The following is a 16629-nucleotide window of genomic DNA, read 5'->3' as shown; positions in this document are numbered from 1 at the left end:
AAGTCACAGGTCATAAGCAAACGCATGAACAGAAGCATGAGCTGAGATGCAGGGATGGGGGAGCTACCATAATTCGTCCACCACAGGGACCCAACTGGTAATGCTGATGAGATAAAATGGTTATTATGTTTTTCAAATCCTCCTAGAACATAGATTGTTCTGATCCTTCCCTCTAGCCCCATATTTCATTAGCCTTGGCAGTTGGGTACAAGAGGTACCAAGGAACATTGGTCCCATGAGACTGAACAGAATCAGAAGCTAAGTGTGACCCTGGAGTCTAATAGACCAGAAGGAAAGTTTAAACAGTTCCAAAAAATTGGCTTAAACAAAGCATTGAATGAGGAGCTATTACCAGTGTGACGTAGGTTTGCTAATTAACAAATAGGTAAATAGGAAATCATGGGTTTTCAGGTCCAAGCTTGAGGTCTAGTGGCCCTTCAAGTGAAAAGTTTCTGCTATGAACACGGACAGAATATAGTGCTATTTTAATAAGGAATATGAATATCAGCAGTCAAGTAGTAGTCAGTAATTTACCAGATCATTGTGCTTAATTGGTGTCATCTGACAGATAAAATCTGTCTAAAAGATCAGATCTTGACAGACACAAGAACTTCATAACCAGAACCTGAGACTAAGGATTAAGAGTGGGAGGTGGTATGTCCACAGCAGCACCAGGTATTGGGAGGGGTGGCCGCCTGGTGGTAAATCCCTTACGAAGGCCAAGCCACACTACACAGCAATGGAGAGGACCTCAGGGGTCCTGAGAAAATGGAGCCACAGCAGGGGCTTGTTCTTTGATCAACAGAGAGGGAGACAGAAAGCCAGGGTTCTACAGCAGCTGGCTCCCCTTCCTGGAGAAGCTCTCCATGTAAAGGAAAGGGTCACACTGGATCCTCACCTGAAGCCACTGCTGGCCTTCAGAGGGTTTCCAGCCCCACACTCACCATTCACTCCGACTTTCAGGAGGGGAGATAAAAAGATCTTGTCCTTTAGGCCATATTTGGACATTTTTAGAGTTACAGCAAAGAGTTTTAAAACCATGTTTTGTGTCCTAATTAAAACAATTAGGTCTTCAGACTGTCTTCTCTCTGCATGCACCCATCTAACTGGAATGTTGGTTGGCTTGCTACCAAGCAGAGACCTAACCATGGATGCTTCTATTGGCTCTGGCTAACCTGCAGGAAGAAAGACAGCCTCTTGCAGCATTTTACCTGTGCTTAGATTACCTTCCCTGTTGTCCCCATAAAGTGAGACAAAACAAGCCAGGGAGATGGGGGAAAGGATGAGTTTCCCCAGGGTCCCTCTGGGAAGACCCTTAGGCCAGAGATCCAAAAGAAGTTTTTATAGTTCACGAGGGGTTTAGTCCTACTTATCAGCCATATGGGAGTCTGAGTCCAAAATTCAGGCCCATTTTCCCTCTGTCTCTCCTCCTTGTGGAACTGACACTATAGTAGAAGCTGAATCAACAATCTTAAGAGAAAAGATATATCGTGTCATGTTCTCCTGGTCCTTCTGGTCCTTCTCCTGGGGGCACGCTGGGAGTCGTCATGTGGCTGAATATGAAATGTGAGAGCCACGTCTATTAGAAGCTTTAAGAGCCAGTGCATGATTTGCCTGCTCTTTCCCTCTGGGACGTGCCTGGGACAATCATTCGAGTAAGTGGCTGCTCTGTTACCCTAGGTCCCTGAGTGGCTACAATAAACACAGTCCTGCTGGCCCACAGTGGGCATGGAGCCTTAACAAGAAATGAGCCTGCATTGCTTTATACTGCTGGATTTTCTTTTTGCTTTTTGGCTTTTTGTTTTCATAGCAAGACCTAAGCTTATGCCAACATCTACAGACCACACTGCCTCTGGCCTCTGAGACTGCACAGACAGCGGCAGAATCTTTGTAAGGGTTGTGATCCTGGGCTTGAATTTTGTGTCTGAAACTTGGAATGCTCTAAGCCTCACCCCGTGAAACATAGGCTGCTGGGCAGTTTGCTGGGGGCACTGCAGGCTTCTATAAGCAATAACCAAAATGACAAGGCTGAACATTTTATCCCTATTTATAGATGGCTTACTGGAAAATTCCCCCAAGTTTTTATTTTTGAGCTAATATGTGGAGGATGCCTGTTGGGGAGGAAAAAAGGAAAAAGAGGAGTGAAGGGAAAAAGAAAAGAGGCAGAGCTTTCTCAGGGGCAAATTCCCATGGCTTATATGCTGTGCGCTTGGTCTGAGGCAAAGCTTTGTTGATGTCATGGAGAAGTAAGTCACACCTGCTAAGAAATTTATTCTGGAAAGTGGCCTAATCATGTCATATTAATTCTCTGAGGCAGTAAAATATAAGCATTCTTAGAATATAGACTCAATAAGAGCATAACAATATAAGGTATCAAAGGTATCAACAACATGGTATCAAGGGAAGAAGCCCTTTATTCTGCCATTAAATTAAAAATAAAAGGAGAAGGAAAAATTACAAAACAAAACAAGAAAGACCTGTAAGAAAAAAGGGCACTCATAAAAAGAGCTGTGAACAGTTATTGGGATGATAATACTTGAATAGAAATATTACCCATAAGAGACTTTTAAATTGAAAGTAAGTAATGACAGATAAAATTTCTTTTTCTGAGTGGGAATGGTTGTAGTAAAAGGAAATTAGAAATAAAGGGAAAGTGGTGATTTAGTTTTATGTGGTTTCATTTGTGACAATCTGATTCATATCCAACACAAGGAAAATAAAATAAGTTACTATAAGAAAATTAAATAATGTCTTACAACCAAGTAACTCATGTAGTAGCCAGGCCACAAAAAGACCATATGAAAATACTGGAACCTTGCTGCCATCAGGAAGGTGAGAAGAGGTCACCATGCTAATTGCAGAGGGCTTTGAAATATGAGTGATAGAACAGGAAATAGAGATTCTGACTCCACATAAGATGAAGCTCTTTCATGGTCCAAGTGCCATGATCACAGAAGTTCCAAGTGATGAAGCTAAAAATCCTCTCACTGTTTACAAAATTCCCTTTGGAATCAGGATAAATTAAGATAAGTCTACCACAGAGTTGACAGAAGGAACTCCTCCTGACCTACATCCCTCTGTATTCTTGATGCAAGGATGATGTTGCAAAGGTTAAGAGGAAGGCTGGGGGAGCCTAGATGTCCAGATGCTAATTAACTATCCCAAACAGATAGCCTCCTGGTGTGATTAGGTTCTGCAAGAGTTATTTTATACCCAGACCTGTTAGAGGTCCTGATACATAGATGTGGCACCAGAAAAGAGGTCAAGCCAAAGACAGCTTTATCAGCATTCCAGGAGAAAATGCAGTCCAATGGTTAAGAGCATCAATTTCAGCAGCAGACAGACCTAAATCCAGTCCTTGTTCTGATATCTACTCACTGTATAACTTCGTGCAACAATGTCTCTTGCTCTTAATTTTTCCATGTATGAAATAGAGATAATAATGGAATCCACCCCAGAGGGATGACTCTGAAGATTAATCAATATAATGCTTATAAAATGTTCAGTTCCTGGCATTCAGTACAAAATCAATATATGTTTGCTATTGTTAGAGTGTAAAGTTTTCCCTTTGGGCCAAGGAATGCCCCAATCTCTTTCCAATATTAGGTCAACAACCCCAGTGCAGCTGGAGCATTTAACCTTCTTACATTGTTGACATTCAGCCCAGAATATGGAAGCCTACTTAGAATATCTATGCCTTAGGAGAGGCAATTAGGAATTACAAAAGGTAATATCATTAGGATACATACAATATAATCCTTCCCTTAGGACAAGATGGGAGTTGCAAAGTCCTGATCAGTTCTTCAAACCTAAACTAAAGTTAGAGGTCACTCAAAATCAGTCTAATACTATTGGACATTTATTCTTTAGTATGGAACCCTGCTTTCCCTTTTGACTGACCTGCTGGAAAAGAAGAAATCAAATAAGTACATCAGACCTTTTGGTCATCCCAGACAACAGTACTGGAGTGCTTGGCATCACTTGTTCCTTGGAGAGGATCAAGTCTTTGCTTAAAGCACATCAGACTTTTGAAGTGATTAGGAACCATGAGGGATTTTAGTCTCAAATTTTAATGTTCAGCATTGAATCAACAATAGTTTGATTTCCTGATGAAATATCTTAGCAAATTTAAGAATGTGATAAGCGGTGATGTTTTCAGGACACTTTGAGTTAAAAATTAAGAAAGATGGAATGAGCACTGGGTGTTATATGCAACTGATGAATCTCTAAGTTCTGCCTTTGAAATTAATAATACACTATCTGTTAATTAAATTGAACTTAAATTTTTTTAATTGAGAAAGATGGGAAATTTGGGCCAAAAAAGTGGTACCTCGGAGGGAAAGAACATAGAGTGAAAGGGCATTGACCACAGGTAAATAAATCCCCATGCACACTCTTTCCTTTGGTTCCCATAAGAAGTAAATACAGCAAGCCGTACCTCAGAGGCCAAATCATTTACTTTTGTTCCTCTTTGAATTCAGTCATCCTTTATCTCATTATCTTCTGAAAAGTCATCTACAACTGATGAAATTAACTTCATTGGCTTGAGATACAAATATGATATACATCTCTTTTAGTTTTCCAATTCATTTCTCTAGTCAGAACGTGGCTTCATTAATATGAAGTTTAATATTGAAGACTTGTCTTGAATAGTCCAAAGGAGATTTATGTTGAGCATATAAGTTCTTGAGAAAAATGATTTTCATTGCCCTGAAATTATGACTAAGACCCAGAGCCGAGGGAAAGAAACACACAAAGGACCTCATAGTTTGAGGTCAGAACCTACCAGCAACTGGATCCAGCCACTCGCTAGCAAGGTTTACTGAGAGGCACCAGTACAGAAAAAGCTTCCTGGCATGAGCCAATAGAAGAGGATTTAGGGGCAGGAGTAGATTGTCAGCCTTTGGGAAAAGAACACTGTCCCTTGAGAGAGCCTATTCCCTCCCTTTCCATGAGAAGCCAAGGAAGGGAACATTCTAGAAAATTGACAAGAGTAGGAGTTACTGAAAGAATGGTAACTTGAATTTTGGTTCTTCTTTAAATATTAAATTATCCAGCAACCCTTTCAATATGCCCTTGTGTTACATAAACAGATGAAAAGGGATTTGGGGGAAATGAAGGGGATCGGAGAAGGGCCTGCAGTAAAGCAGCCTGCAAGCCCACTGTTTCATGTGGAGAGAACACTAGAGTTCTCTTGGGGGTTGAGTGAACACTCAGGAAAGTAGATGAGCTTGAACCCTTTCTCTGGGTAAGGAGACCCCACCAGCAAAGGCCTATTTTTAGTGGTGGGAGGAGCTAAAGGTTGTGTATAAGGGGTTGAGCCAGAACTCAATCTCTCACACTACAGAATTATGTATAAGGGGATCCAATGTATCTCTGAAAGACCCTCACATATGCCAGCATTTGAATACCAGCTCTTCCGAAGGTAAGACAATTAGATAATGTTGGACAGAAAAGCAAGGACAACCGGTAAAGGAGAGACCTGAAAATCCCATTAATGGTATACCAAATCCAGCATATGATCTACTCCAGATATCTGTATTTGCATGGTTTTCTGGCCAGAGCAGCCCTAGAAAACACCACTGCTGTGCTTCTGTTTGTTGGAGGCAGATCACTGATCTTACCTCGGCCATCACTCTGGGTCTAGGAACTCTGAATATGGTTCCACCTTATAAATATGGATTGAACCTACCAGGTATCTAGCTTCCCCCAATAACTGCTTACAAAGGTTGGTTGACACCAACCCAGAAGTACAGGGGAATTAATATCTCATGGGGCATGAATTGGCCAATGGAAGAAAGGGGATGAGGCATAACTAGCTGACAAATTCTTCCTCAAACATATTGTAAATGTATACACTTAATGTTCCTCATACTATTCTCCAAAGAAAACTACAGCCATTAATCAGGGATAGTATACACTGTAAAAAGTGGTCTACCCAGACCTTGTGAGTACTGTATTATGGGTCTGAACAGCCACAGAACAGAAGACCTAAAATATCATCAGGAGCTTTTGGTTATATGCATGAGTGGTATAAAGTTGAATTTTGTTTTAAGTCTGTCTCACAGTGCCTCCATTGGGTTCATGGTCCCACCTTGGTTTTGGGCTTTTTTTTTTCTTTTAACCAGTCTCCTAATTGAATAATTGGGATAGATATACTTTGCCATTGGAACCTTTTAAATTGATTCCCTGATCTGAGAAGGAGGGTTATTATGATGGGAAAGATCAAGTGGAAGCCCATAAAACTCCCCACCTCCAACAAGGGGAGTAAATCAGAAGCAATACTGAAGCCCAGGAAGACTACATACAACCTGGGCTCTGGAGGACCCAGATGGACTATAGCGTGAACTAAGGTAAGCCTGACCAGGGGGAAGACCCAATTGAAGCTACCAAACTGAATCATTGTAGTCTCTGACACTTGGTCTGGAGATCTGATCTGGCAAAATCTTACTTCTCAATTCCCATCAATAGGGAGGATCAAAAGCAGTTGGCTTTCTTCTGCAAAAGCAGCAACATATATTTTCTCTCTTCCTTCAGGGCTCTGCTAACTCTCCTGCTCTCTGTAATTATTTGGTCTACAGGAATCTTGATAGTCTTGACATTTTGAAAAACATAAAGCTGGTCCATTATATTGATGAAAACATGTTAATTGAACCTATGAACAGGAATTGGTGAGTACACTAACTCTTAATGAGACATACATGTGCCAGAGGGCAGAAGATAAATTCCACAAATATTCAGGGCCATGACACATTGGTGAGGTTTTTAGTTTCCAGCAGTCCCTTTATGGATTTGGGACACACTTTATCTAATAATGGACACAGCTCTGTCCCAATCCAGAAGACAAAAGCAAACATGAAAAAGTGGCCTAGACTTTCAGGTCACTGACCAATGTCATAGAATGACCACCCCTCAACTCATACCTTTGGCCTCCTGGGGGTTCCTGTGACCAAATGATGAAGGAGAAAAGAACTTGACCTCATTTGCAGATGGGCTTATGAACTGTGTCGGTACTTGAAGGAAACGGACTCCTACGTTTCAGCTCCACTCAAAGGTGATCCTAAATAGCAGTGGGGAAGGGAAATCATTCCTGTGGTCAGAGCTGCAACCAGTATATTTGGTAATTTATTTCATGTAGGAGTACAGATGACTGTATACGTACACACCAACCTTATGGGAGATGGGAGAGAGTGGCAAATGCTTGTCTGCTTGTTCCAAGTGATGAAAAGTACAATTTCTTAAACCAACCAGTCATCTAATCATAGATACTAGATCCCTTCATCTTGGAATTGTCAGTGGTTTCTTCTTACTAAATTCAATAGTTCTCCAGATATGAGTTTGCCTTCCCTGAACATAGTACTTATGCCAATACCATTTTCAGTAATTTTTGAGAATGCCACATCTGTCAATAAGCTATACCACACAGAATTGCCTCAGGCCAAAGAAACTATTTTGTAGCAAGGGGTATGTGACAATGGTACATAACCATAGGATTCACTGGTCTAACTATGTACTTGACCAGAAGCAGTAGCCTAATGGCAGAGTGGAATGGCCTATTAAAAGTTGGGCTAAGGTGTCTATTCAGGAACAATGTCCTACAGGGCTAAGGACAGGACACATCATCCAGGTTGCAGTATATGCACTGAACCAACAGCCAGTATACTGGACTGTGTTCCCACTGTCTAGAGTGAATAAGTCCAAGAAACAAATGGTGGAAACTGGATTGATCCTTATCCCCATTATTCCCAGTGACCCACCTATAGAGTTTGTGCTTCTCTCCATGAATCTTAGGCTTTTCCCAGAGGATAAAATAAGGGATCTATGGAACTGGAAGATGCCATTAAACATGGCAACTTTGGGCTCCCCATGCCAGCAGACCAGGAGGCAAAGAGAAAAGTCACTGTAGTCCTTAAGATAACTGATCTTGATTACTATAAGACCTTGGGCTGCTGATACACAATGAAGACAGAGGGGTCGTTGGCACATCCTTAGTTCTTCCGTGTCTATTACAGATGGACAACTTTAAGAACCATGCCAAAACAGGGCAAGATAAGTAAGGGGTCAGATTCTTCAGAAATGAAAATTTGTGTTATCCCACAAGGGCAGAAACTCAGACTATTTAAATTTTTATCCCAAAATAAGGGAAATGTATAATGAGTGGTGGAGAGAGGAAAGTGAAGAATATTAATTAAAATCCCAGGACTGGTTGGTACTGAAACCAGCTAGGTTTACTTATCCTCCTTAAGCCTTTTTAAGACTAAAACCCACCATCACCTTGAAGCACTGAACCTTTCCTTTCAAGGAAGAATTGAGGGCATCTTGTGCTGAGGTAATATGTAGACATCATAGTAGAGTCTGTATCTAAGTGGCACTAGAAATGGACTGTACCCAACTTGTTTATGTGCCACCTAGTTCCTGTGCCTACCTTGTTTCCTGGACAGAATAAACCTAACAACCGTGTGTGCAGTGTTGATGGTCATGGAGTTAGTTCACTGTTGCTATCACCACAGGTCCCAGATCTAGGAGCTCCACATGGAGTTGCAGTGAGTGAAAAGAGATCACTGGGCCACAGTGAACTTACAAGGGCTCTGACATCCTCAGTGTTCACCTGGAGAGTCAACTGATGCAACCAGGTGGTGTGGAAAGTTAATGCCCATGGAGCAAGCTTGGATCAATAGGAAAAGAGCATGGAAGGGAGCTGGAGAATAAACTGTTCTCTCACTTCCTTCATATAGACAACTTCAAGATACAGTAGTTTGTATGACCTTTCTTGAAAACAAGCAATCAGCTGCACTGGCTATGACCAGTTCAATTAGACATCATCTTACATTTGTTCTCCATTCTTCTTTGTGTAATTTATCCTCTTTCCTCACTTTGCTTCTCTGTGTGAATTCCCAGGAAAGTCATGGTATATAGGTTCTTACCTTCAGCCCTCTTTTCTGTGAAACTGGAAAGGTGGTTTCCATCTCCTTCCTCTTTCTCAGTGCTCTCAAACTGGAGGAGCTGATGCAGAAAAGAGGAGTACATGTGTGAAGATACCATGCTTCAGCACCCCTAACTAAACTAATGGAGTTAGAGATAAGCTTAGCCTGCCTTGCATCATGTGGGAAGGAATCTGAAGAATTGAGCTTTGAATCAAGCTTGCTATTTCATTTTCTCATGAATAAGACCAAGTCATAAACATTAGATTGAAACTGTTCCAATAATTGGACATATCTGAAAAATCTTCGAGTCCAACAAGATGTTAAGAGACATGTTTCCACAATAGGAAAGAGGATTCCACATAGCACATTGGAGTTCAGTTATGAAGGGGAAAGGGGGATGTTTATATATAATCAGACTGAGGTGCTTTGATCAAGGATCACATCCTCAAGGAGGCATTCCCTGATACATCATTCTAAATCAATTAGCTGTACGCACTGCTATAGCAATGTCCTTGTGCATCCACGATAGCTGCACTATCATACTATTCATCTCTGAAGCTGTATTCACTATTCAAAAAATATAGAGAGCAGACAGTATTCTAGCCACTGGTAACCTATTGTTGGACAGAAGTAGACAGTCTCTACTTTTATTGAACTTACAGCACAGTGGAAGAGATAAATATTAACCCAATAATCATGTTAATATTTCTACAGTTAAAAAAGTTTCATAAAAACATATAGGAGCATATGGCAGAGGAATATGACCAAAACTAGAGAATCAGTGAAACCTTCTAGAGAGGTTGATACCTTGACCAGAGAATTGAATGAAACATGGGAGTTAAGTAGAAGTTGGGGTGGGGGAAGGGGACACTTTCCAAACAAAGGGGGAAAGCATGTGCAAAGATCCTGTGGTGGGGGGTAGGAGCAAGTAGATATTTAGAAGATAAGATCGATAGGAGTTGGAGATAAATATAGAGGGAGAGGAAGATCAAGTGTGCCTCTTCTGTATCTGCATGGAGACAATGCTTGCTCTGGACTAGAGGACACTGCAGTGAAATGATTTGGAAGGAAAAATCATGGGTTTGGCTTAGATATATTGAGGTTTATGAAGTTTTTTTCCCTTTCAGACTGCAAAGCAGATTCGAATTCATTCATATATTTTAAAACAACCTTATTTATATGATTAATGTGTTTAATTCTGTGCTAAACATAGCATGGAAGAAATTAAGCACAGTTGGAGACTCAAGTGGAATGTACTTAATGCCATCTTCTCTGAAAATTCAATTACTCAGGACTTAATAACCTTTTAATGTCACAAGCTCACTCCCTCCCTCTCTCTCTCTCTTCCAGAAATATTTTTTGAGCACATATATATATACTTGGTATTGTTCTAGGTGCTGCTAATATAATGACAACGGGATCTGTCTTTAAGGAACTCATAGCTTTAGAAGAATTTTTTTTAATAGATAATTACTATACAGTGTTATAAAGCCTTCAAAAGCAGAGAGTAGGGAGTTCTATGGGAGCACATAATAAGGACATTTGGTCCAGCTTTGGAGGGTGGGATTAAGAATGCTTATCAGGAGGTAGCGATGTGTTGTCAAAATAAGCGATGGGCTAGGTCAAGGAAGGTAAAAACAGAAAAGTGCAAGTAGGTTTTAGTAACAGGGAGGTATCAGTGACTTGCACAATGTTCTGATCAAATGAATGAAATGCCTTATTCTGGATTCAGATAACCTGCTTAATACCTGATTTTAGAGGAGGTGGGGAGGAACCATCAAGCATTCAAAAATATGTATCAAATAAAGAACCACCTCTGGTACATTACAAAGAGGATCACCCTAATCCTATTGGCCTGACTACTTCACAAATAACAGTAGTTCTACTAATTTATACTTTCTAAAGAAATATTTTTATTTTTGTCAGCCTCAGCAGTAACCTTATAACCTTTATCATTCCCAGAGACTCTGCTAATCCCCCTTTCTGAACTATTTGTCATTGCTATATAAAAGACTCAAATTCCCAAGATAACCTTTCTGAGGAAAAAATCATTCCTGTGTTTCTTGGGAGTATCCATTCAGGAAGCGTGACTTAAGTGCTTTTCATTTCTTTCTGTGGTATTGATTTTTGGCAGGCAGACTGGGAGACTTGGTTTATCTGCTCTCCATCAAGATCAGGCCACAAAGATTAAAATGTTTACCAAGCTTCCAGAAATAACGCTGATGGTTTGCATCCATCAGGGGCACTCCCTAGAGAATGTAGTGACAAGAAAGACGGGGAGGATCAACACTTCAATGCAGCTGCAAAGTATTCACCTGCCTTTTAGAGATCTCCTGCGTCATTAGACCCCTCATGGCACTCTGAAGCAGTGCATCTGTGATGGAAAATTAACAAAGCAAAATAAAATCTCAGATGGGCCCGATTCTCATTATTCATCATGAGGAAATACAAAGGCAACTGACTCGTAAGTGGCCCTCCAGTCTTATACCCCTGTGACCCATTCCTCACAGGTACCAGAGTTTACTTATGAATCACAAATTCTTTCTGGTGTTGCCTAGCAACATCTTTAATGCCTCCTTTAACTTACAGGATAAGCCCATAGCTCCCTGTTTGGGGTAATAACAACAGCAATAAATAGTAACAACCACTATATGACACACACCAAGGACTGCTCTGAGCTTGTTGTATGTAGTACCTCTTCAAACATTTTAAAGAAACTATAGCATATAGTTTATTAGTAATCACATTTTAGGAATCATTAGTACCCCATTTTGCAGGCTAGAAAACTGAGGTATGAAGGAGTTGAATAGTATCTTCAAAAGCAGACAAGTATTAGGTGGTAAAAAGGATTTGATGCCTGAAGGTGTCTTCAAGTCTGGGACCGTGAGCCACTATAGATACTCTCATCAGTCTCCCCAGCATTTGTTCCCCCCACGTGGGTGTGTTCCAACTGCACCAAATCTGCAACATGCTGGGTTTTTCCCTAAAAACTAATAATAAAGAAAACACAACAGGAACAAATATCATCCGAGTTTCCATGTCTCTTATATGCTATCCTTTCTTATCCTAAGGGAATTTCTTCCTTCCTCCTTATGTTTATGGAATAATTCTAAGTATCTTTCAAGCTGCAAATCCTCTGATGGTCCTTTCTTCAACTTACAAGCATACAGCCATTCAGAGTTCTCTCATGTATCCTTATAACAAACAGCTTTGTAATGTAAGGCCATATATTAATCTCATTTGGCAAGCAGGGTAATTGAAGCTTTAAAAAGTTAACTACCCACTGAGAGTAGCAAATTTGTGGTTGTGTCAAAATTTTATGCCTGGATTTCTAAACCCAAGACCAGAATTTCTTTATTAGCGTACTTTGTATAATCATTCTGTCAAAGGCTGAGACAGGTATGTTAAATCTCCAGGCACTCTTGCCTGCCATTTGATTTATGTATTTCTATATAGAAATTATTTACTTTAGGGGCACCTGGGTGGCTCAGTCAGTTAGGCATCTGCCTTCCGTTCAGGTCATGATCCCAGGGTCCTGGGATTGAGCCCCACATTGGGCTCCCTGCTCAGCCATGAATCTTCTCCCTCTCCCTCTGCAGCTCCCCCTGCTTGTGCTTGCTCTCTCTGTCAAATAAATAAATAAAGTCTTTTAAAAAATTTTAAAAAGAAATTATTTACTTTATATATAGTCTAATGATATGTTATCTGAAATACAAAGCTTCAAGATTACTTTGACATATATGAATGGTAAAAAAAAAAAAAATCCTCTTGCAGCAAAAGCAGTTCTAAGAGGGAAGTTTACAGCAAATGCATAACTCAAGAAGTAAAAAAAAAAAAAAAAACTTCAAGTAAACTAACCTTATACCAAAAGGAGTTAGAAAAAGACCAACAACAATAACAACAACAAAAAAAAAAAGCAGAAGGAAGGAAATAATAAAGATTAGAGCAGAAATAAATATATCAAAACTTAAAAACAAAACAAAACAGTAGAACAGATAAATGAAACAAGGAACTGGTCCTCTGAAAAGATAAACAAAATTGATAAGCCTCTAGCCAGACTCATCAAAAAAACAAAAAGAAAGGACTAAAATAAATAAAATTACAAGTGAAAAAGGATAAATAACAACCAACACCACAGAAATACAAACAAATGTAAGAAAATATTACAAAAAACTATATGTCAACAAATTAGACAACCTAGACGAAATGGATAAATTCCTAGAAACATAAAACGTATCAAAACGGAAGCAGGAAGAAATAGAAAATTTGAATAGACTGATTACCAGAAAGGAGACTGAATCAATAATCAAAAAACTCCCAGAGAAAAGTCCAGGACAACTTCACAGGAAATTCTACCAAACATTGGAATATCTATTCTTCTCAAAGTATTCCAAAAAATGGAAGAGGAAGGAAAGCTCCCAAATTCATTCTATGGGGCCAGCATTACCCTGACGCCAAAACCAGATAAAAATACCATAAAAAATAAAAAATAAAAAAGAACTACAAGCCAATATCTCTGATGAACATCAATGCAAAAATTTTCAACAAAATATTAGCAAATCCAACAGTGCATTAAGGATAAAAAAAAACACAACAAACATTCAGCATGATCAAGTGATCAAGTGGGATTTATTCCCAAGATGCAAAGGTGGTTCAATATTTGCAAATCAATCAACGTGTTACATCAATAAGAGAAAGGATGAAAACCATTTGATTATTATAATAAATGAAGAAAAAGCATTTGACAAAGTACAACACCCATTCATGGTAAAAGCCCTCAACAAAATAGGTTTAGAGGACAAACATACCTCAGCGTAATAAAGGTTGTATGTGAAAAACCCACAGCAAACAACATATTCAATGGGAAAAAACAAAACTTTCTCCCTAAGATAAGGAATTAGACAAGGATGTCCACTCTCACCACTTCTCTTCAACTTCACTTCCAGTGAAGTCCTAGCCATAGCAATTAGACAACAAAAAGAAATAAAAGGCATCCAAATCGGTAAGGAAGAAGTAAAACATTCCCTATTCACAAATTACATAATATTCTATATAGAAAACCCTGAAGACTCCAAAAAATTACTAGAACTGATAAATGAATTCAGTAACATAACAGGATACAAAATCAATATGCAGATATCTGTTGCATTTCTATACACTAATGAAGCAGCAGAAAGAGAAATTAAGAAAACAGTCCAATTTACAGTTGCACCAGCAATAATAAGATACCTAGGAATAAGCCCAACCAAAGAAATGAAAGATCCATAGTTTGAAAACATTGATGAAAGAAATTTAAGATGATACAAAGAAATGGAAAGTCATTATATACTCAATGATTGGGAAAACAAATATTGTTAAAATGTCTATAGAACCCAAAGCAATCTACACATTTAATGCAATCCCTATCAAAATACCAACAGCATTTCTCACAGAACTAGAATAAATAATCCTAAAATTTATATGGAACCACAAAGACCCCAAATTTCCAAAGCAAATAAAAAAAAATCAAACTTGGAGGCATCACAATTCCATACTTCAAGCTCTATTACAAAACTGTAGTAAACAAAATAGTATGGTACTGGCACAAAAAATAGACACATCGATCAGTGGAACAGAATAGAAAACCCAGAAATAAACTACAATTATATGGTCAGTTAATCTTGACAAAGCAGAAAAGAATATCCAATGGGGAAAAGACAATCTTCAACAAACAGTGCTGGGAAAACTGGACAACAACATACAGAAGAATGAAACTGGACCACTTTCTTACACCATACACAGCAATAAATTCCAAATAGATTAAAGAGCTAACTGTGAGACCTGAAATCATAAAAATCCTAGAAGAAAGCACAGGCAGAAATGTCTCTGACCTCTGGTAGCCACGTTTGTCTAGCTCTATCTCCTGAGGCAGGAGAAGTAAAAGCAAAAATAAACTATTGGGACTGCATCAAAATACAAAGCATATGCATAGTGAAGGAAATGATAAACAAAACTAAAAGGTAACCTATAGAATGGGAGAAGATATTTGCAAATGACCTATTCAATAAAGGCTAATATCTAAAATACACAAAGAACTTACACAACTCAACACCCAAAAAGCAAATAATCCAGTTAAAAAGGGGACAGAAGACATGAACAGACATTTCTCCAAAGACATCCAGATTGCCAACAGACACATGAAATGATGTTCAAATTCACTCATCATCAGGAAAATGCAGATCAAAACTACAATACAATGAAATATATATATATGGAATAATGGAATATTGTGTGTGTGTATGTATATGTGTGTGTGTGTGTGTATATATATATATATACACACACAATGGAATATTATTCCATATATATATGGAATATATATATATATACACAATGGAATATTATTCCATATATAATGTGGAATATATATATATATACACACAATGGAATATTATTCCATATATATGAAATATATATATATATATATATATATATATATATATATATATATATAAAATGGAATATTATTCAGCCATAAAAAAGAAAGAAATTTTGCTAGGATATGGATGGAGCTGAGAGTATAATGCTAAGTGAAATAAATCAGAGAAAGACGAATACCATATGCTTTCACTCATATGTGGAATTTTAAGAGTCAAAACAAATGAGCAAAGGGAGCAAGAGAGAGAGAGAAACCAAGAAATAGACTCCTAACTATTGAGAACAAACTGATGGTTACCAGAGGGGAGGTGGTGGGGTGATGGGGAATATAGGTGGTGGGGATTAAGGAGTGCACTTGGCATGCTGAGCACCAGGTAATGTATGGATTGTTAAATAACTATATTGTTTACCTGAAACTAATACAATCCTGTATGTTAACTATACCAGAATTAAAATTTAAAAGTAAAAAATGTTTCTTTATGTCCCTATCTTTGAAAGTTATGATGTTGATGTGGCAACCACTGCATTTTTTACTACCTTGGGTTTATATGTCCTTTTACAACTTTTTACTTTTAATCTCTTGCAGTCAGTAATTTTTGGCTCTTATAAATAGTATGCTTATAAATAATATTTTTTACCCAATCTAAGAATCTATGAGTTATCTTTCTGTTTTTCTATTTATGTATCCTATTTACTTTTGTTAGAATAAAGAAATGCATGTTTATTGTAGAAAGCTTAGAAAATAGGGGCACCCAGGTGTCTCAGTTGGTTAAGCGTCTGCCTTCTGCTCAGGTCATGATCTCAGGGTCCTGAAATCGAGCTCCATATCAGGCTGTCTGCTTGGCGGGGAGTCTGTTTCTCCCTTTCACTCTCCCTCTGTGTTCTATCTCTCTCTCTCTCAAATAAATGAGTAAAATCTTAAAAAAAAAAAAAAGCTTAGAAAATATAAAAAGTATTAAGGAATTCATATATTCACAATTCATTGTGTTCATATAATGTCACCACCAAGATACAATCATTATATATATATTCAAATTTTTCTACATATTTTTGTGTAATATATAATTAAAATTAACACTTAATATGCATACATAGTATCTAAGTACTCTAAGGGTTTTACACAAGTTAAATAATTTCTACTTCACAACAGCCATATGAGACACATATTATTAATATTTCCATGCTAAAATGAAACAACAGGAGCAAAGAGAGCGTAAGACATTTCTTTCAAATAGGGCTTGGATATAAACGCAAGGAGATGTGATTCTATGGGCCATACTCTCATTAT

General features: G+C 38.4%; 1 long non-coding RNA gene across 1 annotated transcript in view; it reads right to left on the bottom strand.

The window, feature by feature from the left end:
• Nucleotides 1-1526: 1526 nt before the first annotated feature.
• Nucleotides 1527-16629, bottom strand: part of LOC130543365 (uncharacterized) — a 40393-nt gene continuing 25290 nt past the window's right edge. Inside the window, exons 3-4 of the long non-coding RNA XR_008958686.1 lie at nt 8925-9003; nt 1527-7060 (exon numbers count right to left, since the gene is read on the bottom strand). This is a non-coding gene — a long non-coding RNA (uncharacterized LOC130543365). The remainder of the gene's footprint in view (nt 7061-8924; nt 9004-16629) is intronic.

This window comes from Ursus arctos, unplaced genomic scaffold, assembly GCF_023065955.2.
Source record: "Ursus arctos isolate Adak ecotype North America unplaced genomic scaffold, UrsArc2.0 scaffold_11, whole genome shotgun sequence".
NCBI classification, from domain to species: Eukaryota; Metazoa; Chordata; class Mammalia; order Carnivora; family Ursidae; genus Ursus; species Ursus arctos.
The sequence above is the reverse complement of the archived record's forward strand: the minus strand, read 5'-3'. Positions and strand labels throughout refer to the sequence as shown.